The sequence below is a fragment of the Canis lupus genome, assembly GCF_048164855.1.
Source record: "Canis lupus baileyi chromosome 27 unlocalized genomic scaffold, mCanLup2.hap1 SUPER_27_unloc_4, whole genome shotgun sequence".
Classification (NCBI taxonomy): domain Eukaryota; kingdom Metazoa; phylum Chordata; class Mammalia; order Carnivora; family Canidae; genus Canis; species Canis lupus.
In genome coordinates this window covers 112,010-138,190 of record NW_027326445.1, presented here as the reverse complement: position 1 = coordinate 138,190, position 26,181 = coordinate 112,010, and positions in this window count along the sequence as shown.

Genomic DNA, 26,181 nt, shown 5'->3' with positions numbered 1-26,181 from the left:
ACCCGTCGGAGTTTCGGGGTCACATTGGGATTGGGCAGTTCCATGATTCGCACCGGGTAACCCGGAGACTGAAGACAGGCGTCCCCGTTTGCAGCCCAGGGTCACCAGAGAAACAGAGGTGGCCCTAAGGATGAGGACGTCTCCTGATCCCCAGGGAGCACCGGAGAGCCACCCGCTGGCTCTGTGGAGTTGCCCTGGCGCGGCCGCGGCTTCCGGCAGGACCAGCGGGACAGGGGCACGGAATCAGGGGGCGCCTACCCGGCGACTCGAGGCGTGGGGTTCAGTTCAGGTCCTGGTGGTGAGAGGAGAGGGGCTCCCTCCAGAGCGGGGCCTCGAACTCCTCCCGGGTTTCGGCACCAAATCTCAGGTTTCATGCGACTGGTAGGCAAATGAACTAGAGAGGCCAGGCAAAGGTGGGTCAAAAGAGGCTTTCAGTGGGCGCATCTGGGGCGAGGTTCCCAGGCCCCGAGAGGGAGCAGAGCCGGGGAAGCCGGCTTTTGAAGGGGGAGTGCTAAGGGCTCGTGTCTGTACGGGCTGATAGGCATTGGGGCATGTGACTGGAGGAAGCGGTACGGGGCGATAAGCGCTTCTGCCTTTCTATGGGGTCTGGGTAAGTAAGGTATGGTTCAGGTTTCCTACCTGGGTCCTGTCTCGCCAGTGACGTGTCCTTGGGCGGCCACCAGGGTTGAAGCCGGGGAGACCCCGATAAGTAGTGGGAGAAAGATCACTCGTTTGTGCTTCTCCGGGAGGCTGGCCAGGAGGGCTACTTCTGCCCGACTAGAGAGAGTTCGTCGCGGAACCAGGGAGACAGGCAGACAGAGGAGAGAGGCAGAGGTACCTAGAGATTCAGAAAGGCTGCCCGTTGCGCCAAGAGAGACCACGGATCGGGGCGTGATGAGAGGTAACATTTGACAGGGTGACTACACGCAGGGAAGACCTAAGGGTGGAGTAAGACAAAGGGAAGTGGTGGTTGAGAGGGTCCGTGAATAAGGCATTGTCCAGGAGAGAGGGAGAATGCAATGCCCTGGAGGTGCGGGTGTGAGGTTGGCGCAGTTCAATGCGTTCGGGAGGGGAACGGCCACCAGGGAAGAGGGGGGCTTTGCCCCAGGCGGCACAGATAAAACAGTGGGACAGATTGCCCATGCCTGAAAGGCTGGAGAGGGAAGTAAGTGCCTTGTTGGCTAAGTTTCATCTAGGAGAAGGGGCCCCGCCCCGGGCCTGAGCTGGGGTAGCCTGTAGGTGGGTTTGGAGAAGTTGCTCCTGTGCACGTATGGTGGGAGTCTGGTTCCTTCGGTCGGGTTGGATTGGTGGAAGTGAGAGCCGCACGTGTGTATGTCGTGTAGATGCGGGGAGAGAAGACGGTAGGGTAGGAGGAAAAGGGGCAGCGGTACAATTTTGCGGTTACCCCCGTCGCCCAGTGGGAATCCCAAGGGTCCAGAATAGTTAGGCCATAGTTACTGTGTGTTCTGTAGAAGCGGCCTCATGGGTCACTGGTTGCAAAGGTGCCAGCGAAAGGGTCCCGGCACAAGTGGCCAAGGCGATGAATATTCCAGTAGCGATAAGGGCAGCATCCGTGGATTTCAACCGGGTAGTTTTGGCAGGTAGGATGGGTCTTGATCATAGGTGGAAGAGATTCTAGGATCAGATGTGGATACAGGAATTGACTGGCAATTGGGGATGGAGAAATTGATGAGGGCCTGGCAACCCAGTGGTTGACAATCAGTGGTGGACATTCCCCGGTGCCAGGTTTCTGTCATGTAAACGTCCACCTAAACCCAGGGTCAGTGGTCGGGTGACCAGGAGGTAGGACCAGGAGGAGGAGGATGGAGCCATAGCAGTATTGGAGTAGGTCCCAAAGGTGGTCCTGCGCATCCGTGTCCTGAGGGGCCTCGCTTTCACTTAGAGCTGTGTACCCCGCGGGTGGTGTGCTAGGAGTTTGGCGGCCGTGGGGGTCATAAGGGCCACCGTATAGGGACCGGTGCACTTAGGCTGTAAGGTTTTTGGGTATAGTTCTTGTAGCAGGACGCTATCCCCTGGGGCCAGGGCTTGGGGAGTATCTGCTGTGGGTTCCCCTGGAGTCGGGCTGACTGAGTCGCATGGGCCCACAGGAGGGCTCTTAGAAGAGTTAGGTAAGGTAGGCAAGATAGGAGCAGAGGAGGCGGTGACGGGAAGATTTTGAGTGAGCAGGAAGGGCCGCCCACGAGAAGCTGAAAGGGACTTGGACCCCACGGCCCTCTAGGGGAAGCTCTGAGCCTTGTTAAAGCCAGCGGGAGGAGGGTGGCCAGGACGGGCGGGCTTCAAGGGCAGTTTGGTGAGACGTCCCTCGAGAAGGCCGTCGGCCCGCTCTCCCTTACCCGAAGACTGGGGTTGGTATGGGATATGGGGTTTCCAGGTAATATTTAGGCTCTCGGAGACTTGCTGGGTGATGCTGGAGATGAGGCCGGGCCGTTGTCAGATGGTAGGGTCCGCGGGAGGCCGAACCTCGGAATGATGTGTTGGAGGGCTATGGTGGCCGCCGCCTCCGCAGTGTCCCGAGGTATGGAGAAAGCCCCTATCCACCGTGTAAAGGTGTCCACTGAGGCTAACAGGTAGGGAAAGGATTTATGGCGTGGCACGTGGGAAAAGTCAGGCTGCCAGTCCTCGCCAGGTTGGTGTGCGCAGAGCTGGGGATTGGGCCCCGCCGGGCCTGCAAATTCCCCCTCGAGCGTTGACCGTGGAGCAGGGTTTGCAAGACTTCGGCGCCTCTCCGGTAACCTGTGGCACATGTGGAGGGTGGAAAAGGGGTTGTAGGAACTGGTGTAAGGCCTTGGGCCCGACGTGTAGGGACTGCCGTATGTCTGAAACGATCATGGGGGCTGAAGGGTCTGGAAGAGCGAGTTTCTTTGGAATGAAGATGCGGCCTTTGTCCCTGGCGATTCCTCCCATCCTTTTGGGTGTCTGTCTGAGTTTCCTGGTGTGTGTAAGAGGGGGACTGTGGTGTGTGGAGGAAGAGGAGGGGAGCTGGTGGGGGTCTAAGGCAGTGGGTCGGGCAGTGGAGAGTCGGCTTTGTTGTTGCCTCGGGACACCAGGTCCTCGGAGGGTCGGTCCACGACAGTGGACAGTGGCTACTTGAGTGAGGTTGGGGGGTCTGAGGGTCTGGGCTGAGGGTCTCCAGTAGTTGTGAAATGAGGTGCCCATTGATTCTGGGTGGTACCCTTGGTGGTAAGACACCCTCGCTCTTGCCAGAGGACAGAATGTGTGTGTGTGATGAGGGAGGCGTATTTGGAGGCAGTGTATGTGGTGTCCCGAGGGGGAGGGCAGCCGCCTCCAGGACGGCATCGAGGGTAAGCAAGTACGGCGTAGGCCGCGTGTCTCTCTCTGGCCGTCCGGGGCGATGAGAGAACTACCATCCACAAAGAGGATTCATTCGGTCAGGCTTCGGGAGGGCTTGATAGGAAAGTCCCGACGTGGAGGAGTCAGCTCGTGCAGGAGTTGAGGGCAGGAATGGGAGGGTTCTGAGTGAGTCGCGGGGGGAGTACCCACCCGCAGGAGGGGAGCAGGATTTAGACGAGAGGTTGGTGGGTGGTAGATGTCCGGGTTTGCGATGAAGAGGAGAAGATCAAGTTGGAGTCTAGCGGGGTCCAGATGAGAAACAGATTTCTGGCTCAGTAGATCTGTGTCCCAGGCGGTGAGAGGAGAAAACGGTGAGGGGCCTTGTAGAGTGAGTGTAAGGGCCTCCTTTGTCAGGGAGGCGGCCCCAGCCAGGGCTCTGAGACATGGTTGCCAGCCCTGAGCGGCGACATCTAGCTGTTGTGAGAGGTACGCCCGTGTCCGCTCCGTTGGTCCTGTTGGCTGTACCAGGAGGCGAGGGGCCGAGCGGGAACGTTCATCAGTCAATAAGTAGGGAGGTTTTGGGGGATCTGGAAGAGCTGAAACGGGTCCCAGAGTAAGGCAGTCTTCCCGTTTGCAGAGAAGGTGTTTGACAGGGGAGGGGTCTGTCCGTGGCCCCCGTGGGGTTGGTTTGGCTGCCCTGTGGAGGGGTCGTGCCAGGAGAGCGAAGTCAGGAATCCAGTACCAGAGGAAACCCACGAGAGCCAAGAAAGAGAGAAGGTTGTCGGCGTTCTGGCGGGGAGAGGGGAGGCCGGAGATGCTGGCGTTGTGGTAGGCGGAGGCGGTCTCCAGTGAGTGTTTTCGAGGTGTAGGGGTTAAGGATATACCCAGCTAGGTAACCGTGGGGGTGCAAAGTTGCGCTTTGGAGGGAGTGACCGGGTACCCTTTAGAACCAAGGAAGCTGAGGAGGAGAGCAGTGTCTTCCTGTGAGGAAGGTCGGGAGGGCCTACAAAGGGGAAGGTCATCGACTTCTTGGAGGAGTGTGCTCTGTGTGAAAGAGCCTTGTTGGAGATGTCTAGAAAGGGCCTGGCCAAAGAGATGGGGACTATCCTTGGAGTCCCTGAGGCAGGACCGTCCAGGCCAGTTGTCCTGAGGTATGTGTGTCGGGGTCTTCCCATGGGAAGGCCAAGAGAACGTATGAATGTGGGTGTGGAGGAGCAGTGAATCAAGAAGGCGTCTTTGAGGCCTAAGCGTGAGAAGTGAGTAGCGGTGGAGGGAACAGTAGGAAGTGGGGCGTATGGGTTGGGCACCAGCGGGTGGAGAGGGCTAGCAGCCTCGTTGATGAGTCTTCAACCTTGTACTAGGCGATAGGCTCCAGAAGGTTTCCTGGCAGGGAGAATGGGGGTGATGCTCGGGGAGCTGTTGGGGATAAGGAGGCCGTGCTGGCCAAGTCGGTCTGTACTAGGTTTAAGTCCCCGTCGGTGAGTTTCCGAAATGGAGAATTGGGGCTGAGAAGGAGAGGAGGCGGGGGGGTTTGATCTTTTAAGTGGGTTTTGACTGGGGGGTGGTGAGTGGCCACCATTGGTTTAGAGGTGTCCCAGACTTGGGGGTTAAGGGGTAGAGGGAGACGGGGGGCGTGGAGTGGAGGGATCAGGAGAAATGAAGGGTAAGACGAGGTGAGCAGAGGCAGTGGGTGAGGGAGAAAGACGAACGGTGGCCTTGAGTTTGTGTAGGATCTCCCGGCCGAGGAGAGGAGCCGGGCAGGAAGGAGTTCTAAGGAAGGAGGGTGAGAGGGGAGCCCGTCCGTGGAGTAGATGGAGGTGCCATCAGTTCCCCCCACCACCACCACTGGAGAGGGGAACCCGGCACCCGAGTGGAAGGCAGAATGGAGCCAGTCGCCCCGTGTCCAGCAGGAAAGAGACGGACTTCCCCGCTCCCGGGAGCAGGACCCCACGTTGTGCCCCAGGTAGCAAATCCGAGAAAGCCCCCAGGAGCCGACACCGATGCAAACACACGAGGGTTTCTTTACAAGCTCGAGCTTGGGTCCAAGTATACCCGACACGGCGGAGCAGGGACTTGGACCCCGGGGCTCAGAGGCGTAGCAGCTTTCCGGGGGCCAGTGGCCCACGGGATTGTAACACACACAGAAGGTTGCACAGTCATGTGAGTCCGCCCGCAACTGGGGGCCAGTTGACTCCCAGTTTACCCTACCTATGGTGACCGTTTGAACTGGCCTATCACTCTGGTCAGAATTGGCGCGCAGTGTTGGGGGGCACAAGCGGGGGTTACATTTTTATGATCTGATTTCGGGTAAGGGTGTGCTCAGTGGCTTGACTAGGGTGGGGCAGCGCCTTAAGCAATAAGCAGGTCCTGTGGGGGTCATAGCAGGAGGTGGCGGGTGCAGCAGAAAATGGAGTTAGTCCTGCTCCGCTTGTCCAGGGGCAGGGGATTTTTGTGAAATTCCCTGGGTCCCACACCCCAGGCTCGGCCTGGGTTAGGGGGTGTCCGAGTCTGGGCCCCGCGAGTCGTGGTCCAGTCCGAGTAGTCGGAAGGTTGGACTTTGCGGCTCAGGGTTGCCTCCGTGTGGAGGCGCCGAGGATGCCCCGAGACCAGGGCAGGCGGATTTCCAGTGGCCCGTCACTCGACATCGCGGGCCTGGCCGCGTCGGCTCCGTGATCCTGGGACATTGACGGGCCCGGTGTCCCTCGGTGCCGCGTCTGACGCAAGCCCCAGGCGGGATGCGGTGGGGTGCCCCTCTGTGTGCCTCCCGGAGCCCGCCGGCCGCAGGGCTGCCAGCGAGGCTGGGGTGTGGAGTTGCACCTGCACCTGCAGCTGCAGTCTGGCCTGCCCCTGCGGTTCAGCCGCTCTTCGTCTCGGGTGTTCAAGACGTTCAATGCCATGGTCGGCAGGTCGGGAATGGGAGTTTGGGGACCCTCTTCGGCCTTCTTGAATTTTTTTTTCCGGGTATCGGGGAGGACTGAGAGAGAAAATGCGTCGCCACCACAGTAGCCCTGGACGGGGCCGGGGAGGCAGGGTCCAGGCGAGGGTACTGGGTTACAGCCTCAGCGAGCCTCTGAAGGCAAAGAGCAGGCTTCTCATCTGGGTTCTGAGCGACTTGCCGGACCCTAGCGTAGTTGACAGACAGCCCTGTTAGAGACCGCCCGCGTGCCAGCGTGGAGACAGTGGACGTGGGGCGGCGGCGGCGGCGGCGGCGGCGGCGGCGGCGGCCCCCCCCCTCCCGGCCCGTCTGCTAAGGGCGTGCGGGATCCTCGGCGGGAACCGCCCGAGCACCGATTGGCACAGCCCCGTCGGTGAAACGGACCCGGCCGGCGTGTTGTCGGGCGGCAGCCTGCATTCGCTCCCTGTCCTCTGGTGGAAGGGGGGTGGTCTGCAGCACATGCAAATCCTGCCAAGTCAAGCAAGCCCTCTGCCTGGGCCAAATACTGAATTCTTGGCTGCAGTCCCGGGTTAGCAGAGTAAGAGCCCAGCCCCCTTTTCCATGTGGGAAAGGTCCTGAAGGGAGAAAGCGTGGACCCGAACAATCCCTTCAGCTCCCACCACCTGTCGCAGGGGGCCGGCCAGGTCAGGGGAGGCGAGACCTTGTGGGATCTTGTGCACCTGGATCGGAGGGGAGGTAGGGGGGTGAAGGTTGGGGGTCAGAAACGGGTAAGGAGGTGTGTGGTTGGGAGGCAGGAGGAGGAGAAGGGGGCAGGGGGCAGGGCTGGCGTTCCCCTAGTAGGTGTTCGGGCCAGGGTGTCAGGGGACCCTGAGACAGGGGAAGGGGGAAAGGATTCGGGGGCTCTTGGAGCTGAGGGAATGGGTGGAGGGGGCGGAGGGAGCGGCTCCCGCGCCGAAAGGACCTGGGTGGTGGAACATTGGGAGCAGAGAGAGGGGCGAGAGCGGAGGTCCCAGAAAGCCTGCATGTCTGGGACCTTGGTCCGCTTGCCCTGAGGTCTAGAGATTGTCCTGGGCCGTGAGAATTTGGTAGTCAGAAGTACCCTCAGGGGCCGTGGAGACTGATTGTCCAGGTAATATTGGGGCCGGGCCACCGTAGAGAAATGAATGAGGCTGAGGCGGCGCCTTTTCAGGTCCTGGGAAAGGCCCCGGGTTTTCTTTCTTTTCTTTTTTTTTAAGTTTTTATTTATTTATGATAGTCACACACAGAGAGAGAGGGGGTGGGGGGCAGAGACACAAGCACATGCACCGGGAGCCTGACGTGGGATTCGGTGCCGGGTCTCCAGGATCGGACCCTGGGTCAAAGGCAGGCGCCAGACCGCTGCGCCACCCAGGGATCCCGGCCCCGGGTTTTGAAATTGGACAGTAGACAACCCGTCGGAGTTTCGGGGTCACATTGGGATTGGGCAGTTCCATGATTCGCACCGGGTAACCCGGAGACTGAAGACAGGCGTCCCCGTTTGCAGCCCAGGGTCACCAGAGAAACAGAGGTGGCCCTAAGGATGAGGACGTCTCCTGATCCCCAGGGAGCACCGGAGAGCCACCCGCTGGCTCTGTGGAGTTGCCCTGGCGCGGCCGCGGCTTCCGGCAGGACCAGCGGGACAGGGGCACGGAATCAGGGGGCGCCTACCCGGCGACTCGAGGCGTGGGGTTCAGTTCAGGTCCTGGTGGTGAGAGGAGAGGGGCTCCCTCCAGAGCGGGGCCTCGAACTCCTCCCGGGTTTCGGCACCAAATCTCAGGTTTCATGCGACTGGTAGGCAAATGAACTAGAGAGGCCAGGCAAAGGTGGGTCAAAAGAGGCTTTCAGTGGGCGCATCTGGGGCGAGGTTCCCAGGCCCCGAGAGGGAGCAGAGCCGGGGAAGCCGGCTTTTGAAGGGGGAGTGCTAAGGGCTCGTGTCTGTACGGGCTGATAGGCATTGGGGCATGTGACTGGAGGAAGCGGTACGGGGCGATAAGCGCTTCTGCCTTTCTATGGGGTCTGGGTAAGTAAGGTATGGTTCAGGTTTCCTACCTGGGTCCTGTCTCGCCAGTGACGTGTCCTTGGGCGGCCACCAGGGTTGAAGCCGGGGAGACCCCGATAAGTAGTGGGAGAAAGATCACTCGTTTGTGCTTCTCCGGGAGGCTGGCCAGGAGGGCTACTTCTGCCCGACTAGAGAGAGTTCGTCGCGGAACCAGGGAGACAGGCAGACAGAGGAGAGAGGCAGAGGTACCTAGAGATTCAGAAAGGCTGCCCGTTGCGCCAAGAGAGACCACGGATCGGGGCGTGATGAGAGGTAACATTTGACAGGGTGACTACACGCAGGGAAGACCTAAGGGTGGAGTAAGACAAAGGGAAGTGGTGGTTGAGAGGGTCCGTGAATAAGGCATTGTCCAGGAGAGAGGGAGAATGCAATGCCCTGGAGGTGCGGGTGTGAGGTTGGCGCAGTTCAATGCGTTCGGGAGGGGAACGGCCACCAGGGAAGAGGGGGGCTTTGCCCCAGGCGGCACAGATAAAACAGTGGGACAGATTGCCCATGCCTGAAAGGCTGGAGAGGGAAGTAAGTGCCTTGTTGGCTAAGTTTCATCTAGGAGAAGGGGCCCCGCCCCGGGCCTGAGCTGGGGTAGCCTGTAGGTGGGTTTGGAGAAGTTGCTCCTGTGCACGTATGGTGGGAGTCTGGTTCCTTCGGTCGGGTTGGATTGGTGGAAGTGAGAGCCGCACGTGTGTATGTCGTGTAGATGCGGGGAGAGAAGACGGTAGGGTAGGAGGAAAAGGGGCAGCGGTACAATTTTGCGGTTACCCCCGTCGCCCAGTGGGAATCCCAAGGGTCCAGAATAGTTAGGCCATAGTTACTGTGTGTTCTGTAGAAGCGGCCTCATGGGTCACTGGTTGCAAAGGTGCCAGCGAAAGGGTCCCGGCACAAGTGGCCAAGGCGATGAATATTCCAGTAGCGATAAGGGCAGCATCCGTGGATTTCAACCGGGTAGTTTTGGCAGGTAGGATGGGTCTTGATCATAGGTGGAAGAGATTCTAGGATCAGATGTGGATACAGGAATTGACTGGCAATTGGGGATGGAGAAATTGATGAGGGCCTGGCAACCCAGTGGTTGACAATCAGTGGTGGACATTCCCCGGTGCCAGGTTTCTGTCATGTAAACGTCCACCTAAACCCAGGGTCAGTGGTCGGGTGACCAGGAGGTAGGACCAGGAGGAGGAGGATGGAGCCATAGCAGTATTGGAGTAGGTCCCAAAGGTGGTCCTGCGCATCCGTGTCCTGAGGGGCCTCGCTTTCACTTAGAGCTGTGTACCCCGCGGGTGGTGTGCTAGGAGTTTGGCGGCCGTGGGGGTCATAAGGGCCACCGTATAGGGACCGGTGCACTTAGGCTGTAAGGTTTTTGGGTATAGTTCTTGTAGCAGGACGCTATCCCCTGGGGCCAGGGCTTGGGGAGTATCTGCTGTGGGTTCCCCTGGAGTCGGGCTGACTGAGTCGCATGGGCCCACAGGAGGGCTCTTAGAAGAGTTAGGTAAGGTAGGCAAGATAGGAGCAGAGGAGGCGGTGACGGGAAGATTTTGAGTGAGCAGGAAGGGCCGCCCACGAGAAGCTGAAAGGGACTTGGACCCCACGGCCCTCTAGGGGAAGCTCTGAGCCTTGTTAAAGCCAGCGGGAGGAGGGTGGCCAGGACGGGCGGGCTTCAAGGGCAGTTTGGTGAGACGTCCCTCGAGAAGGCCGTCGGCCCGCTCTCCCTTACCCGAAGACTGGGGTTGGTATGGGATATGGGGTTTCCAGGTAATATTTAGGCTCTCGGAGACTTGCTGGGTGATGCTGGAGATGAGGCCGGGCCGTTGTCAGATGGTAGGGTCCGCGGGAGGCCGAACCTCGGAATGATGTGTTGGAGGGCTATGGTGGCCGCCGCCTCCGCAGTGTCCCGAGGTATGGAGAAAGCCCCTATCCACCGTGTAAAGGTGTCCACTGAGGCTAACAGGTAGGGAAAGGATTTATGGCGTGGCACGTGGGAAAAGTCAGGCTGCCAGTCCTCGCCAGGTTGGTGTGCGCAGAGCTGGGGATTGGGCCCCGCCGGGCCTGCGAATTCCCCCTCGAGCGTTGACCGTGGAGCAGGGTTTGCAAGACTTCGGCGCCTCTCCGGTAACCTGTGGCACATGTGGAGGGTGGAAAAGGGGTTGTAGGAACTGGTGTAAGGCCTTGGGCCCGACGTGTAGGGACTGCCGTATGTCTGAAACGATCATGGGGGCTGAAGGGTCTGGAAGAGCGAGTTTCTTTGGAATGAAGATGCGGCCTTTGTCCCTGGCGATTCCTCCCATCCTTTTGGGTGTCTGTCTGAGTTTCCTGGTGTGTGTAAGAGGGGGACTGTGGTGTGTGGAGGAAGAGGAGGGGAGCTGGTGGGGGTCTAAGGCAGTGGGTCGGGCAGTGGAGAGTCGGCTTTGTTGTTGCCTCGGGACACCAGGTCCTCGGAGGGTCGGTCCACGACAGTGGACAGTGGCTACTTGAGTGAGGTTGGGGGGTCTGAGGGTCTGGGCTGAGGGTCTCCAGTAGTTGTGAAATGAGGTGCCCATTGATTCTGGGTGGTACCCTTGGTGGTAAGACACCCTCGCTCTTGCCAGAGGACAGAATGTGTGTGTGTGATGAGGGAGGCGTATTTGGAGGCAGTGTATGTGGTGTCCCGAGGGGGAGGGCAGCCGCCTCCAGGACGGCATCGAGGGTAAGCAAGTACGGCGTAGGCCGCGTGTCTCTCTCTGGCCGTCCGGGGCGATGAGAGAACTACCATCCACAAAGAGGATTCATTCGGTCAGGCTTCGGGAGGGCTTGATAGGAAAGTCCCGACGTGGAGGAGTCAGCTCGTGCAGGAGTTGAGGGCAGGAATGGGAGGGTTCTGAGTGAGTCGCGGGGGGAGCACCCACCCGCAGGAGGGGAGCAGGATTTAGACGAGAGGTTGGTGGGTGGTAGATGTCCGGGTTTGCGATGAAGAGGAGAAGATCAAGTTGGAGTCTAGCGGGGTCCAGATGAGAAACAGATTTCTGGCTCAGTAGATCTGTGTCCCAGGCGGTGAGAGGAGAAAACGGTGAGGGGCCTTGTAGAGTGAGTGTAAGGGCCTCCTTTGTCAGGGAGGCGGCCCCAGCCAGGGCTCTGAGACATGGTTGCCAGCCCTGAGCGGCGACATCTAGCTGTTGTGAGAGGTACGCCCGTGTCCGCTCCGTTGGTCCTGTTGGCTGTACCAGGAGGCGAGGGGCCGAGCGGGAACGTTCATCAGTCAATAAGTAGGGAGGTTTTGGGGGATCTGGAAGAGCTGAAACGGGTCCCAAAGTAAGGCAGTCTTCCCGTTTGCAGAGAAGGTGTTTGACAGGGGAGGGGTCTGTCCGTGGCCCCCGTGGGGTTGGTTTGGCTGCCCTGTGGAGGGGTCGTGCCAGGAGAGCGAAGTCAGGAATCCAGTACCAGAGGAAACCCACGAGAGCCAAGAAAGAGAGAAGGTTGTCGGCGTTCTGGCGGGGAGAGGGGAGGCCGGAGATGCTGGCGTTGTGGTAGGCGGAGGCGGTCTCCAGTGAGTGTTTTCGAGGTGTAGGGGTTAAGGATATACCCAGCTAGGTAACCGTGGGGGTGCAAAGTTGCGCTTTGGAGGGAGTGACCGGGTACCCTTTAGAACCAAGGAAGCTGAGGAGGAGAGCAGTGTCTTCCTGTGAGGAAGGTCGGGAGGGCCTACAAAGGGGAAGGTCATCGACTTCTTGGAGGAGTGTGCTCTGTGTGAAAGAGCCTTGTTGGAGATGTCTAGAAAGGGCCTGGCCAAAGAGATGGGGACTATCCTTGGAGTCCCTGAGGCAGGACCGTCCAGGCCAGTTGTCCTGAGGTATGTGTGTCGGGGTCTTCCCATGGGAAGGCCAAGAGAACGTATGAATGTGGGTGTGGAGGAGCAGTGAATCAAGAAGGCGTCTTTGAGGCCTAAGCGTGAGAAGTGAGTAGCGGTGGAGGGAACAGTAGGAAGTGGGGCGTATGGGTTGGGCACCAGCGGGTGGAGAGGGCTAGCAGCCTCGTTGATGAGTCTTCAACCTTGTACTAGGCGATAGGCTCCAGAAGGTTTCCTGGCAGGGAGAATGGGGGTGATGCTCGGGGAGCTGTTGGGGATAAGGAGGCCGTGCTGGCCAAGTCGGTCTGTACTAGGTTTAAGTCCCCGTCGGTGAGTTTCCGAAATGGAGAATTGGGGCTGAGAAGGAGAGGAGGCGGGGGGGTTTGATCTTTTAAGTGGGTTTTGACTGGGGGGTGGTGAGTGGCCACCATTGGTTTAGAGGTGTCCCAGACTTGGGGGTTAAGGGGTAGAGGGAGACGGGGGGCGTGGAGTGGAGGGATCAGGAGAAATGAAGGGTAAGACGAGGTGAGCAGAGGCAGTGGGTGAGGGAGAAAGACGAACGGTGGCCTTGAGTTTGTGTAGGATCTCCCGGCCGAGGAGAGGAGCCGGGCAGGAAGGAGTTCTAAGGAAGGAGGGTGAGAGGGGAGCCCGTCCGTGGAGTAGATGGAGGTGCCATCAGTTCCCCCCACCACCACCACTGGAGAGGGGAACCCGGCACCCGAGTGGAAGGCAGAATGGAGCCATTCGCCCCGTGTCCAGCAGGAAAGAGACGGACTTCCCCGCTCCCGGGAGCAGGACCTCACGTTGTGCCCCAGGTAGCAAATCCGAGAAAGCCCCCAGGAGCCGACACCGATGCAAACACACGAGGGTTTCTTTACAAGCTCGAGCTTGGGTCCAAGTGTACCCGACACGGCGGAGCAGGGACTTGGACCCCGGGGCTCAGAGGCGTAGCAGCTTTCCGGGGGCCAGTGGCCCACGGGATTGTAACACACACAGAAGGTTGCACAGTCATGTGAGTCCGCCCGCAACTGGGGGCCAGTTGACTCCCAGTTTACCCTACCTATGGTGACCGTTTGAACTGGCCTATCACTCTGGTCAGAATTGGCGCGCAGTGTTGGGGGGCACAAGCGGGGGTTACATTTTTATGATCTGATTTCGGGTAAGGGTGTGCTCAGTGGCTTGACTAGGGTGGGGCAGCGCCTTAAGCAATAAGCAGGTCCTGTGGGGGTCATAGCAGGAGGTGGCGGGTGCAGCAGAAAATGGAGTTAGTCCTGCTCCGCTTGTCCAGGGGCAGGGGATTTTTGTGAAATTCCCTGGGTCCCACACCCCAGGCTCGGCCTGGGTTAGGGGGTGTCCGAGTCTGGGCCCCGCGAGTCGTGGTCCAGTCCGAGTAGTCGGAAGGTTGGACTTTGCGGCTCAGGGTTGCCTCCGTGTGGAGGCGCCGAGGATGCCCCGAGACCAGGGCAGGCGGATTTCCAGTGGCCCGTCACTCGACATCGCGGGCCTGGCCGCGTCGGCTCCGTGATCCTGGGACATTGACGGGCCCGGTGTCCCTCGGTGCCGCGTCTGACGCAAGCCCCAGGCGGGATGCGGTGGGGTGCCCCTCTGTGTGCCTCCCGGAGCCCGCCGGCCGCAGGGCTGCCAGCGAGGCTGGGGTGTGGAGTTGCACCTGCACCTGCAGCTGCAGTCTGGCCTGCCCCTGCGGTTCAGCCGCTCTTCGACTCGGGTGTTCAAGACGTTCAATGCCATGGTCGGCAGGTCGGGAATGGGAGTTTGGGGACCCTCTTCGGCCTTCTTGAATTTTTTTTTCCGGGTATCGGGGAGGACTGAGAGAGAAAATGCGTCGCCACCACAGTAGCCCTGGACGGGGCCGGGGAGGCAGGGTCCAGGCGAGGGTACTGGGTTACAGCCTCAGCGAGCCTCTGAAGGCAAAGAGCAGGCTTCTCATCTGGGTTCTGAGCGACTTGCCGGACCCTAGCGTAGTTGACAGACAGCCCTGTTAGAGACCGCCCGCGTGCCAGCGTGGAGACAGTGGACGTGGGGCGGGGGCGGCGGCGGCGGCGGCCCCCCCCCTCCCGGCCCGTCTGCTAAGGGCGTGCGGGATCCTCGGCGGGAACCGCCCGAGCACCGATTGGCACAGCCCCGTCGGTGAAACGGACCCGGCCGGCGTGTTGTCGGGCGGCAGCCTGCATTCGCTCCCTGTCCTCTGGTGGAAGGGGGGTGGTCTGCAGCACATGCAAATCCTGCCAAGTCAAGCAAGCCCTCTGCCTGGGCCAAATACTGAATTCTTGGCTGCAGTCCCGGGTTAGCAGAGTAAGAGCCCAGCCCCCTTTTCCATGTGGGAAAGGTCCTGAAGGGAGAAAGCGTGGACCCGAACAATCCCTTCAGCTCCCACCACCTGTCGCAGGGGGCCGGCCAGGTCAGGGGAGGCGAGACCTTGTGGGATCTTGTGCACCTGGATCGGAGGGGAGGTAGGGGGGTGAAGGTTGGGGGTCAGAAACGGGTAAGGAGGTGTGTGGTTGGGAGGCAGGAGGAGGAGAAGGGGGCAGGGGGCAGGGCTGGCGTTCCCCTAGTAGGTGTTCGGGCCAGGGTGTCAGGGGACCCTGAGACAGGGGAAGGGGGAAAGGATTCGGGGGCTCTTGGAGCTGAGGGAATGGGTGGAGGGGGCGGAGGGAGCGGCTCCCGCGCCGAAAGGACCTGGGTGGTGGAACATTGGGAGCAGAGAGAGGGGCGAGAGCGGAGGTCCCAGAAAGCCTGCACGTCTGGGACCTTGGTCCGCTTGCCCTGAGGTCTAGAGATTGTCCTGGGCCGTGAGAATTTGGTAGTCAGAAGTACCCTCAGGGGCCGTGGAGACTGATTGTCCAGGTAATATTGGGGCCGGGCCACCGTAGAGAAATGAATGAGGCTGAGGCGGCGCCTTTTCAGGTCCTGGGAAAGGCCCCGGGTTTTCTTTCTTTTCTTTTTTTTTAAGTTTTTATTTATTTATGATAGTCACACAGAGAGAGAGAGGGGGTGGGGGGCAGAGACACAAGCAGAGGGAGAAGCAGGCTCCATGCACCGGGAGCCTGACGTGGGATTCGGTGCCGGGTCTCCAGGATCGGACCCTGGGTCAAAGGCAGGCGCCAGACCGCTGCGCCACCCAGGGATCCCGGCCCTGGGTTTTGAAATTGGACAGTAGACAACCCGTCGGAGTTTCGGGGTCACATTGGGATTGGGCAGTTCCATGATTCGCACCGGGTAACCCGGAGACTGAAGACAGGCGTCCCCGTTTGCAGCCCAGGGTCACCAGAGAAACAGAGGTGGCCCTAAGGATGAGGACGTCTCCTGATCCCCAGGGAGCACCGGAGAGCCACCCGCTGGCTCTGTGGAGTTGCCCTGGCGCGGCCGCGGCTTCCGGCAGCACCAGCGGGACAGGGGCACGGAATCAGGGGGCGCCTACCCGGCGACTCGAGGCGTGGGGTTCAGTTCAGGTCCTGATGGTGAGAGGAGAGGGGCTCCCTCCAGAGCGGGGCCTCGAACTCCTCCCGGGTTTCGGCACCAAATCTCAGGTTTCATGCGACTGGTAGGCAAATGAACTAGAGAGGCCAGGCAAAGGTGGGTCAAAAGAGGCTTTCAGTGGGCGCATCTGGGGCGAGGTTCCCAGGCCCCGAGAGGGAGCAGAGCCGGGGAAGCCGGCTTTTGAAGGGGGAGTGCTAAGGGCTCGTGTCTGTACGGGCTGATAGGCATTGGGGCATGTGACTGGAGGAAGCGGTACGGGGCGATAAGCGCTTCTGCCTTTCTATGGGGTCTGGGTAAGTAAGGTATGGTTCAGGTTTCCTACCTGGGTCCTGTCTCGCCAGTGACGTGTCCTTGGGCGGCCACCAGGGTTGAAGCCGGGGAGACCCCGATAAGTAGTGGGAGAAAGATCACTCGTTTGTGCTTCTCCGGGAGGCTGGCCAGGAGGGCTACTTCTGCCCGACTAGAGAGAGTTCGTCGCGGAACCAGGGAGACAGGCAGACAGAGGAGAGAGGCAGAGGTACCTAGAGATTCAGAAAGGCTGCCCGTTGCGCCAAGAGAGACCACGGATCGGGGCGTGATGAGAGGTAACATTTGACAGGGTGACTACACGCAGGGAAGACCTAAGGGTGGAGTAACACAAAGGGAAGTGGTGGTTGAGAGGGTCCGTGAATAAGGCATTGTCCAGGAGAGAGGGAGAATGCAATGCCCTGGAGGTGCGGGTGTGAGGTTGGCGCAGTTCAATGCGTTCGGGAGGGGAACGGCCACCAGGGAAGAGGGGGGCTTTGCCCCAGGCGGCACAGATAAAACAGTGGGACAGATTGCCCATGCCTGAAAGGCTGGAGAGGGAAGTAAGTGCCTTGTTGGCTAAGTTTCATCTAGGAGAAGGGGCCCCGCCCCGGGCCTGAGCTGGGGTAGCCTGTAGGTGGGTTTGGAGAAGTTGCTCCTGTGCACGTATGGTGGGAGTCTGGTTCCTTCGGTCGGGTTGGATTGGTGGAAGTGAGAGCCGCACGTGTGTATGTCGTGTAGATGCGGGGAGAGAAGACGGTAGGGTAGGAGGAAAAGGGGCAGCGGTACAATTTTGCGGTTACCCCCGTCGCCCAGTGGGAATCCCAAGGGTCCAGAATAGTTAGGCCATAGTTACTGTGTGTTCTGTAGAAGCGGCCTCATGGGTCACTGGTTGCAAAGGTGCCAGCGAAAGGGTCCCGGCACAAGTGGCCAAGGCGATGAATATTCCAGTAGCGATAAGGGCAGCATCCGTGGATTTCAACCGGGTAGTTTTGGCAGGTAGGATGGGTCTTGATCATAGGTGGAAGAGATTCTAGGATCAGATGTGGATACAGGAATTGACTGGCAATTGGGGATGGAGAAATTGATGAGGGCCTGGCAACCCAGTGGTTGACAATCAGTGGTGGACATTCCCCGGTGCCAGGTTTCTGTCATGTAAACGTCCACCTAAACCCAGGGTCAGTGGTGGAGTGACCAGGAGGTAGGACCAGGGGGAGGAGGATGGAGCGATAGCAGTATTGGAGTAGGTCCCAAAGGTGGTCCTGCGCATCCGTGTCGTGAGGGGCCTCGCTTTCACTTAGAGCTGTGTACCCCGCGGGTGGTGTGCTAGGAGTTTGGCGGCCGTGGGGGTCATAAGGGCCACCGTATCGGGACCGGTGCACTTAGGCTGTAAGGTTTTTGGGTATAGTTCTTGTAGCAGGACGCTATCCCCTGGGGCCAGGGCTTGGGGAGTATCTGCTGTGGGTTCCCCTGGAGTCGGGCTGACTGAGTCGCATGGGCCCACAGGAGGGCTCTTAGAAGAGTTAGGTAAGGTAGGCAAGATAGGAGCAGAGGAGGCGGTGACGGGAAGATTTTGAGTGAGCAGGAAGGGCCGCCCACGAGAAGCTGAAAGGGACTTGGAGCCCACGGCCCTCTAGGGGAAGCTCTGAGCCTTGTTAAAGCCAGCGGGAGGAGGGTGGCCAGGACGGGCGGGCTTCAAGGGCAGTTTGGTGAGACGTCCCTCGAGAAGGCCGTCGGCCCGCTCTCCCTTACCCGAAGACTGGGGTTGGTATGGGATATGGGGTTTCCAGGTAATATTTAGGCTCTCGGAGACTTGCTGGGTGATGCTGGAGATGAGGCCGGGCCGTTGTCAGATGGTAGGGTCCGCGGGAGGCCGAACCTCGGAATGATGTGTTGGAGGGCTATGGTGGCCGCCGCCTCCGCAGTGTCCCGAGGTATGGAGAAAGCCCCTATCCACCGTGTAAAGGTGTCCACTGAGGCTAACAGGTAGGGAAAGGATTTATGGCGTGGCACGTGGGAAAAGTCAGGCTGCCAGTCCTCGCCAGGTTGGTGTGCGCAGAGCTGGGGATTGGGCCCCGCCGGGCCTGCGAATTCCCCCTCGAGCGTTGACCGTGGAGCAGGGTTTGCAAGACTTCGGCGCCTCTCCGGTAACCTGTGGCACATGTGGAGGGTGGAAAAGGGGTTGTAGGAACTGGTGTAAGGCCTTGGGCCCGACGTGTAGGGACTGCCGTATGTCTGAAACGATCATGGGGGCTGAAGGGTCTGGAAGAGCGAGTTTCTTTGGAATGAAGATGCGGCCTTTGTCCCTGGCGATTCCTCCCATCCTTTTGGGTGTCTGTCTGAGTTTCCTGGTGTGTGTAAGAGGGGGACTGTGGTGTGTGGAGGAAGAGGAGGGGAGCTGGTGGGGGTCTAAGGCAGTGGGTCGGGCAGTGGAGAGTCGGCTTTGTTGTTGCCTCGGGACACCAGGTCCTCGGAGGGTCGGTCCACGACAGTGGACAGTGGCTACTTGAGTGAGGTTGGGGGGTCTGAGGGTCTGGGCTGAGGGTCTCCAGTAGTTGTGAAATGAGGTGCCCATTGATTCTGGGTGGTACCCTTGGTGGTAAGACACCCTCGCTCTTGCCAGAGGACAGAATGTGTGTGTGTGATGAGGGAGGCGTATTTGGAGGCAGTGTATGTGGTGTCCCGAGGGGGAGGGCAGCCGCCTCCAGGACGGCATCGAGGGTAAGCAAGTACGGCGTAGGCCGCGTGTCTCTCTCTGGCCGTCCGGGGCGATGAGAGAACTACCATCCACAAAGAGGATTCATTCGGTCAGGCTTCGGGAGGGCTTGATAGGAAAGTCCCGACGTGGAGGAGTCAGCTCGTGCAGGAGTTGAGGGCAGGAATGGGAGGGTTCTGAGTGAGTCGCGGGGGGAGCACCCACCCGCAGGAGGGGAGCAGGATTTAGACGAGAGGTTGGTGGGTGGTAGATGTCCGGGTTTGCGATGAAGAGGAGAAGATCAAGTTGGAGTCTAGCGGGGTCCAGATGAGAAACAGATTTCTGGCTCAGTAGATCTGTGTCCCAGGCGGTGAGAGGAGAAAACGGTGAGGGGCCTTGTAGAGTGAGTGTAAGGGCCTCCTTTGTCAGGGAGGCGGCCCCAGCCAGGGCTCTGAGACATGGTTGCCAGCCCTGAGCGGCGACATCTAGCTGTTGTGAGAGGTACGCCCGTGTCCGCTCCGTTGGTCCTGTTGGCTGTACCAGGAGGCGAGGGGCCGAGCGGGAACGTTCATCAGTCAATAAGTAGGGAGGTTTTGGGGGATCTGGAAGAGCTGAAACGGGTCCCAAAGTAAGGCAGTCTTCCCGTTTGCAGAGAAGGTGTTTGACAGGGGAGGGGTCTGTCCGTGGCCCCCGTGGGGTTGGTTTGGCTGCCCTGTGGAGGGGTCGTGCCAGGAGAGCGAAGTCAGGAATCCAGTACCAGAGGAAACCCACGAGAGCCAAGAAAGAGAGAAGGTTGTCGGCGTTCTGGCGGGGAGAGGGGAGGCCGGAGATGCTGGCGTTGTGGTAGGCGGAGGCGGTCTCCAGTGAGTGTTTTCGAGGTGTAGGGGTTAAGGATATACCCAGCTAGGTAACCGTGGGGGTGCAAAGTTGCGCTTTGGAGGGAGTGACCGGGTACCCTTTAGAACCAAGAAAGCTGAGGAGGAGAGCAGTGTCTTCCTGTGAGGAAGGTCGGGAGGGCCTACAAAGGGGAAGGTCATCGACTTCTTGGAGGAGTGTGCTCTGTGTGAAAGAGCCTTGTTGGAGATGTCTAGAAAGGGCCTGGCCAAAGAGATGGGGACTATCCTTGGAGTCCCTGAGGCAGGACCGTCCAGGCCAGTTGTCCTGAGGTATGTGTGTCGGGGTCTTCCCATGGGAAGGCCAAGAGAACGTATGAATGTGGGTGTGGAGGAGCAGTGAATCAAGAAGGCGTCTTTGAGGCCTAAGCGTGAGAAGTGAGTAGCGGTGGAGGGAACAGTAGGAAGTGGGGCGTATGGGTTGGGCACCAGCGGGTGGAGAGGGCTAGCAGCCTCGTTGATGAGTCTTCAACCTTGTAGTAGGCGATAGGCTCCAGAAGGTTTCCTGGCAGGGAGAATGGGGGTGATGCTCGGGGAGCTGTTGGGGATAAGGAGGCCGTGCTGGCCAAGTCGGTCTGTACTAGGTTTAAGTCCCCGTCGGTGAGTTTCCGAAATGGAGAATTGGGGCTGAGAAGGAGAGGAGGCGGGGGGGTTTGATCTTTTAAGTGGGTTTTGACTGGGGGGTGGTGAGTGGCCACCATTGGTTTAGAGGTGTCCCAGACTTGGGGGTTAAGGGGTAGAGGGAGACGGGGGGCGTGGAGTGGAGGGATCAGGAGAAATGAAGGGTAAGACGAGGTGAGCAGAGGCAGTGGGTGAGGGAGAAAGACGAACGGTGGCCTTGAGTTTGTGTAGGATCTCCCGGCCGAGGAGAGGAGCCGGGCAGGAAGGAGTTCTAAGGAAGGAGGGTGAGAGGGGAGCCCGTCCGTGGAGTAGATGGAGGTGCCATCAGTTCCCACCACCACCACCACTGGAGAGGGGAACCCGGCACCCGAGTGGAAGGCAGAATGGAGCCAGTCGCCCCGTGTCCAGCAGGAAAGAGACGGACTTCCCCGCTCCCGGGAGCAGGACCCCACGTTGTGCCCCAGGTAGCAAATCCGAGAAAGCCCCCAGGAGCCGACACCGATGCAAACACACGAGGGTTTCTTTACAAGCTCGAGCTTGGGTCCAAGTATACCCGACACGGCGGAGCAGGGACTTGGACCCCGGGGCTCAGAGGCGTAGCAGCTTTCCGGGGGCCAGTGGCCCACGGGATTGTAACACACACAGAAGGTTGCACAGTCATGTGAGTCCGCCCGCAACTGGGGGCCAGTTGACTCCCAGTTTACCCTACCTATGGTGACCGTTTGAACTGGCCTATCACTCTGGTCAGAATTGGCGCGCAGTGTTGGGGGGCACAAGCGGGGGTTACGTTTTTATGATCTGATTTCGGGTAAGGGTGTGCTCAGTGGCTTGACTAGGGTGGGGCAGCGCCTTAAGCAATAAGCAGGTCCTGTGGGGGTCATAGCAGGAGGTGGCGGGTGCAGCAGAAAATGGAGATAGTCCTGCTCCGCTTGTCCAGGGATAGGAGATTTTTGTGCTCACTTCGGCAGCACATATACTAAAACAGTGGTAGGGGATTTTTGTTAAATTCCCTGGGTGCCTCATTCTCCCCTTTTTCTTAGGATCCTATGCAGGACCCAATTTCAGGTTCTGGGTTTCTGTCTAAAGAGGCAGTGGTAGTCATTGTTGCCTGAGTGCCATGAGTTGGATTGTATTGACTCCGATCTTTGACAAGAAGCTACTCGTCGATTAATGAGGCAGGGTCTGAAGGTTAGAAGGAGGAGGCTGATGATGAGTGGGACGGCGGGAGGATAACATGGTAGTCAGCCAGGGGGAATGATTAAACCAGGGTTCGAACCAACCTTGTTCCTGTTCTCGCCCCGATTTACATTTCAGCAAAGAAGCAACAGCCTTCGTTTGTGGCAGCACATAACTCCCCACCCTTTGTTGTAAGAAGACTAAGTATAATCGCCTTCTATTTTGAAGGACAAGCTAAGACTAGGGAGTCTTGGAGGTGGGAAATAAGTGAGATTAGCTCAGTCTTAGCTTTCGGGGATTGACCTTTTCTAGTTGGCTTTTCCATTCTGGAACAAAGTCCTTGAGAAAGGCGTGTGGGTCAGCTGGCTGGTCGTGGGTGTAGTGGACCCAGGGCGTAATCCTGTCAACCTTGAGAGTGGTGGAAGTGGTCACGATCACGATGTAAGGTCCCTTCCAGGGAGGTTGAAGTGTCTGGTGTTGGTATCTCCACACGTACACCCAATCACCTGGCTGATATTGATGGGGGTCCGGGGGTGGCCCAGTCTCCTAGAGGGCCCTCAGCGTAGGCCGCACCTGCTCATGGGTTCATTGTAACATTTGGAGAGTGAAAAGAAGTGGGTGATCTTCCAATTCAGCAAGCACCTCAGGTTTTAAATTGGGGATAACAGGTGGAGGAAGACCGAACATGATCTCGTAGGGAGTCCGTCCCCCCTTATATGGGGAGTTCCTCACCCTATATAGGGCAAAGGGGAGGAGAGTCACCCAGTTCCCGCCAGTCTCCAGAGCTAATTTAGTTAAGGTCTCCTTGAATGTTCTGTTCCTCCTCTCTACCTGTCCTGAGCTTTGGGGCCTATATGCACAATGTAATTTCCAATCTGCCCCAAGTATTTGTGCCACTCCCTGTGTTACCTTAGAGACGAATCCTGGGCCATTGTCTGATCCAATTCTAACAGGAAAACCATACCTCGGTAAGATGTCTTTAGCAGTTTCTTGGTCAAGGTCTGTGCTGTTTCATGTTTGTTGTGAAATGCCTCTGTCTGCCCTGAAAAAGTATCCACAAACACTAGTAAATACTTGTCCCCGTATTTTCCAGGTTTTTCGTCAGTGAAGTCCACTTCCCAGTAGGCTCCTGGGCGGTCCCCTCAGAGTCGGGTAACTGGGTGAGATCCATGGGCAGTGGCATTAACTGGTATGCGTGGCAGCTCGCCAATATCTGCTTGATCTTTGCTCTAGAGCCTTTAATAGTGATCTTTTCGTGCCGTTTGAGGTCTTCCATTTTCTTTGTTCCCATATGAGTACTCCGATGCATTTTGGATAGGCCTCGCCGTCCTAGTTCCTCTGGCTGGATGAGGCTGGAGTCTGCGGCCCTCCACCAGCCACACAAGCATTGGGTCGTAGGCAAGCGTTTGATCCAGTGCAAGTCAGTGTCAGTATAGTTGGGAGTATCAGGCAGGGTTGCAGCCCCCGCATCAGGTAGTGTGGTTGTTAAAACCTGGGTCATCATAAGGGCCACGTCTTTAGCTTTGGAGTCGGCTATTCGGCTTCCCCTGGCTACTGGTAGTACTGCTCTGTGGCGTTCCGGACAATGAGTGATAGCTAGGTCCTTGGGCAGCCAGGGGCCCCTTAGGAGTTTAAGGATCTCTATTTTATTTTTATTTTTTTAAAGATTTATTTATGTATTTATTCGTGATAGACACACATAGAGAGAGAGAGAGGGAGAGATGCAGAGACACAGCAGGAGGGAGAAGCAGGCTCCATGCGGGGAGCCCAACGTGGGACTCGATCCAGGACTCCAGTATCGTGCCCTGGGCCAAAGGCAGGCGCTAAACCGCTGAGCACCCAGGGATCCCTGTTTTATGTTTAATAGTTTTTCCCTCTGCTGTCAGAAGCCCTCTCTCCCTGTGAAGGGCTCCGTGGATATCGCGGTGGCAAAGGCATACCTGCTGTCAGTATAAATGTTTATTCGTTTACCTTTCTCCACGGTTAGCGCCTCGGCCAGTGCGATCACTTCTGCCCGGTGAGCCGATATTCCGGCTGCCAATGGTGCTGCCCAGATGTTCTCCGTTTCCATGGTTACGGCTGCCCCCGCGAATCTGATTCCTTCTAGGACAAAACTGCTGCCGTCCGTGTACCAGGTGGTGTTCGCATTAGGCAGTGGCTGGTCCTGGAGATCAGCTCTGATTCCATGCACCTGTGCCACAATTTCTTGACACATGTAGAGGGGGGTCCCATTCTGGGTTAGGGAGTAGCTTTGCCGGATTCAGGGTTGTTGGTGCCTTAAATCAAATTCTGGTGGGGTTTAGCAGTAGGCTCTGATAATGGGTCAGACGGGCATTGCTGATCTAGAAGTCTGGGGGCTGTTTAAGTACCCCTTCAATAGCATATGGGGTGGTAACATGCAGTTCTTGCCTCATGGCCGGTTTGTCTGCGTCCTTGAGCATAGTGGCCACCGGCAATAATTTTGAAGCATGGGGGCCATCTAGTGGCTACCATGGCCAACTTTTTCGAGAGATAGGCTATTGGTCTCTTCCAGAGACCTAGGTACCGGACGAGGACCCCTTTTGCCACCCCGTCTTTCTCGTCCACATACAGGTAGAAGGGCTTGGTTAGGTCGGGCAACCCAAGAGCTGGGGCAGACAGCAAGGCCTGTTTAAGATCATCAAAGGCTTTGTTCATGGCCTCTATGCATTCAAAATTCTGCTGGTTCCTGGTGGCCTCATAGAGGAGGGTCTAGCCATCTTGGCAAAACCCGGAATGGGTAATCGACAGAACCCTGCTGATCCCAAGAATTCATGTACCTGGCATACAGTTTGTGGCTGTGGGATCCTTAGGACGGTTTCCTTCCGTGCGTCTGTCAACCATCTTTGTCCATCCTTTAATGTGTACCCTAGGTTGCTCACCTCTGCTCTTCAGATCTGGGGTTTTTGAGCTGAGGCCGGTTATCCTAGAGCCGCTATTGTCTGGAGCAAGTCCCTGGTGCCTCGCAGGCATGTGTCCTGGTCTTCCGCTGCCAACAGGGTATCATGTACATATTGCAATAAGGTCAAATGAGGGTGCTCGGACTGGAACTCACTCAAGTCTTCGTGTAAGGCCTCATCGAAGATGGTCAGTGAATTTTTGAATCCTTGTGGCAGTCGAGTCCAGGTGAGCTGGCCATTGATGCCTTTCTCGGGGTCTGTCCATTCAAAGGCGAAAAGGTCTTGGCTCTTGGTTGCTAAAGGCAGGCTGAAAGAGGCGTCTTTTACATCTAATACAGTAAAGCAAAGTTTGTGTGGAGGCAGGGTGGAGAGGAAGGTGTATGGGTTTGGGACTGTAGGGTGCATATCCTCCACTCGCCAGCTGACTTCCCTTAAGTCCTGGACTGGCCTGTAATCATTAGAGTGCGGTTTCCGCACCGGCAGAAGAGAGTGAGTGTTCCATGCCGACTGGCAAGGTCTCAATATGCCCAAGTCCATTGGTTACCATATGTGGGGTGTGGTTCCCGTATGGGCTATGGGAGGCATGGGGTATTGGCGGACCCTGACAGATCTGCCCCTGGCTTTAGTTCTATGTAAATGGCCAGTCGGTGCCAGGCAAGCCCAGTTCCCCCAATTTCTGCCCATGCTTGGAGAAATTCCTGCATCCAACGGTCAATGTCAGTCACTGGGGCCGAGGGCATTTGGTGAAGACGATATTCGTTTTCTAAACTCAGGACAAGCACCTGAATCGGGTGCCCCTCCTTGTTTAGGATTTTTGCCCCTTCGGGATGGAAGCAAATTTGTGCCCCCATCTTGGTGAGCAAGTCCCAACCTCACGATGGGTAGGGACACTCAGGGATGACCATGAAGGAGTAGGACACCCGGCCCATGCCTAGATCTACAGTTGTCCGGGTAGTCCATGAGTACTGTTTGGTGCCCGTGGCCCCTTGCACCCATGAAGTTTTGCTAGCCAATTTACCTTGGGGTTGTAATAAAACCGAATGTTGTGCCCCAGTGTCCACTAGGGATTCAGCGGGTTGCCCCTCCACTCTGAGAGCTACCCTGGGCTCAGGGAGGGGCGCCAAACCCCGACTCCTCTAGTCGTCCATGTCCTCTATCTCCAAGTTTTTGGTAGGGGCCTTGGGTCTTTTGTTAGGGCAGTCTTTCACCCAGTGGCCCTCCTCCTTGTAATAAGCACATTGGCTTTTGTTCAGTTTAGGGCACTCCGGATGGGAACCAGGGCCATCGTCCTTACCTGTCCCTGAAGCCAGTTTCTTGAGGTGTCTCCGACTTTCCCGTGGGTCGTCTATGGTTGTGGCCAGGAGGATCTTGGCTAGGTTTCGGGTCTGCCGGTCACTTAGTTTGATGCTCTTCCAGACTTTATTATTATAGACTTTTTCTGCTACTATTACTAAGTCCTGCAAGCTCTTCTCCCCCGGTCTCTCTACTCTTTGCAATTTCTTTTTAATGTCCGGAGCGGCCTGGTTAACAAAGGCCATGATCATTGCGGCCTTCGTTTCTGGGGCTCCTGGGTTCATAGGGGTGTACTGCCTAAAAGCCTCTATGATCCTTTCTAAGAAGGCTGCTGGACTCTCATCCTTACCTTGTCTTACTTACATCATACACCTGGGCCAGATTTGTAGGCTTGCCGGGAGGACGGATGTCGGCAGGCGTAAGGGATGTCTCCCAAGACCCTTGGTCGACGGTCTGCCAGCACAACCGCCTAAGCCAGTGTCGACCTAATACAGATTGGAATTCCTACAGGTAAAAATACAGTTTAGAGCTCTCGGGAAATATGCGCGCAAAAGGTGGAAAAAGTTGAGTATACTCTCCATGCCTGGCACCCTCCAGATGGGGTCCTAGGGGTCTCTTGGATCCCGGACGAGCCCCCAAATGTTGTGCCCAAGATTGCATATCTGAAAAACCACCAAGGAGCCGACAGCGATGCAAACGCATGAGG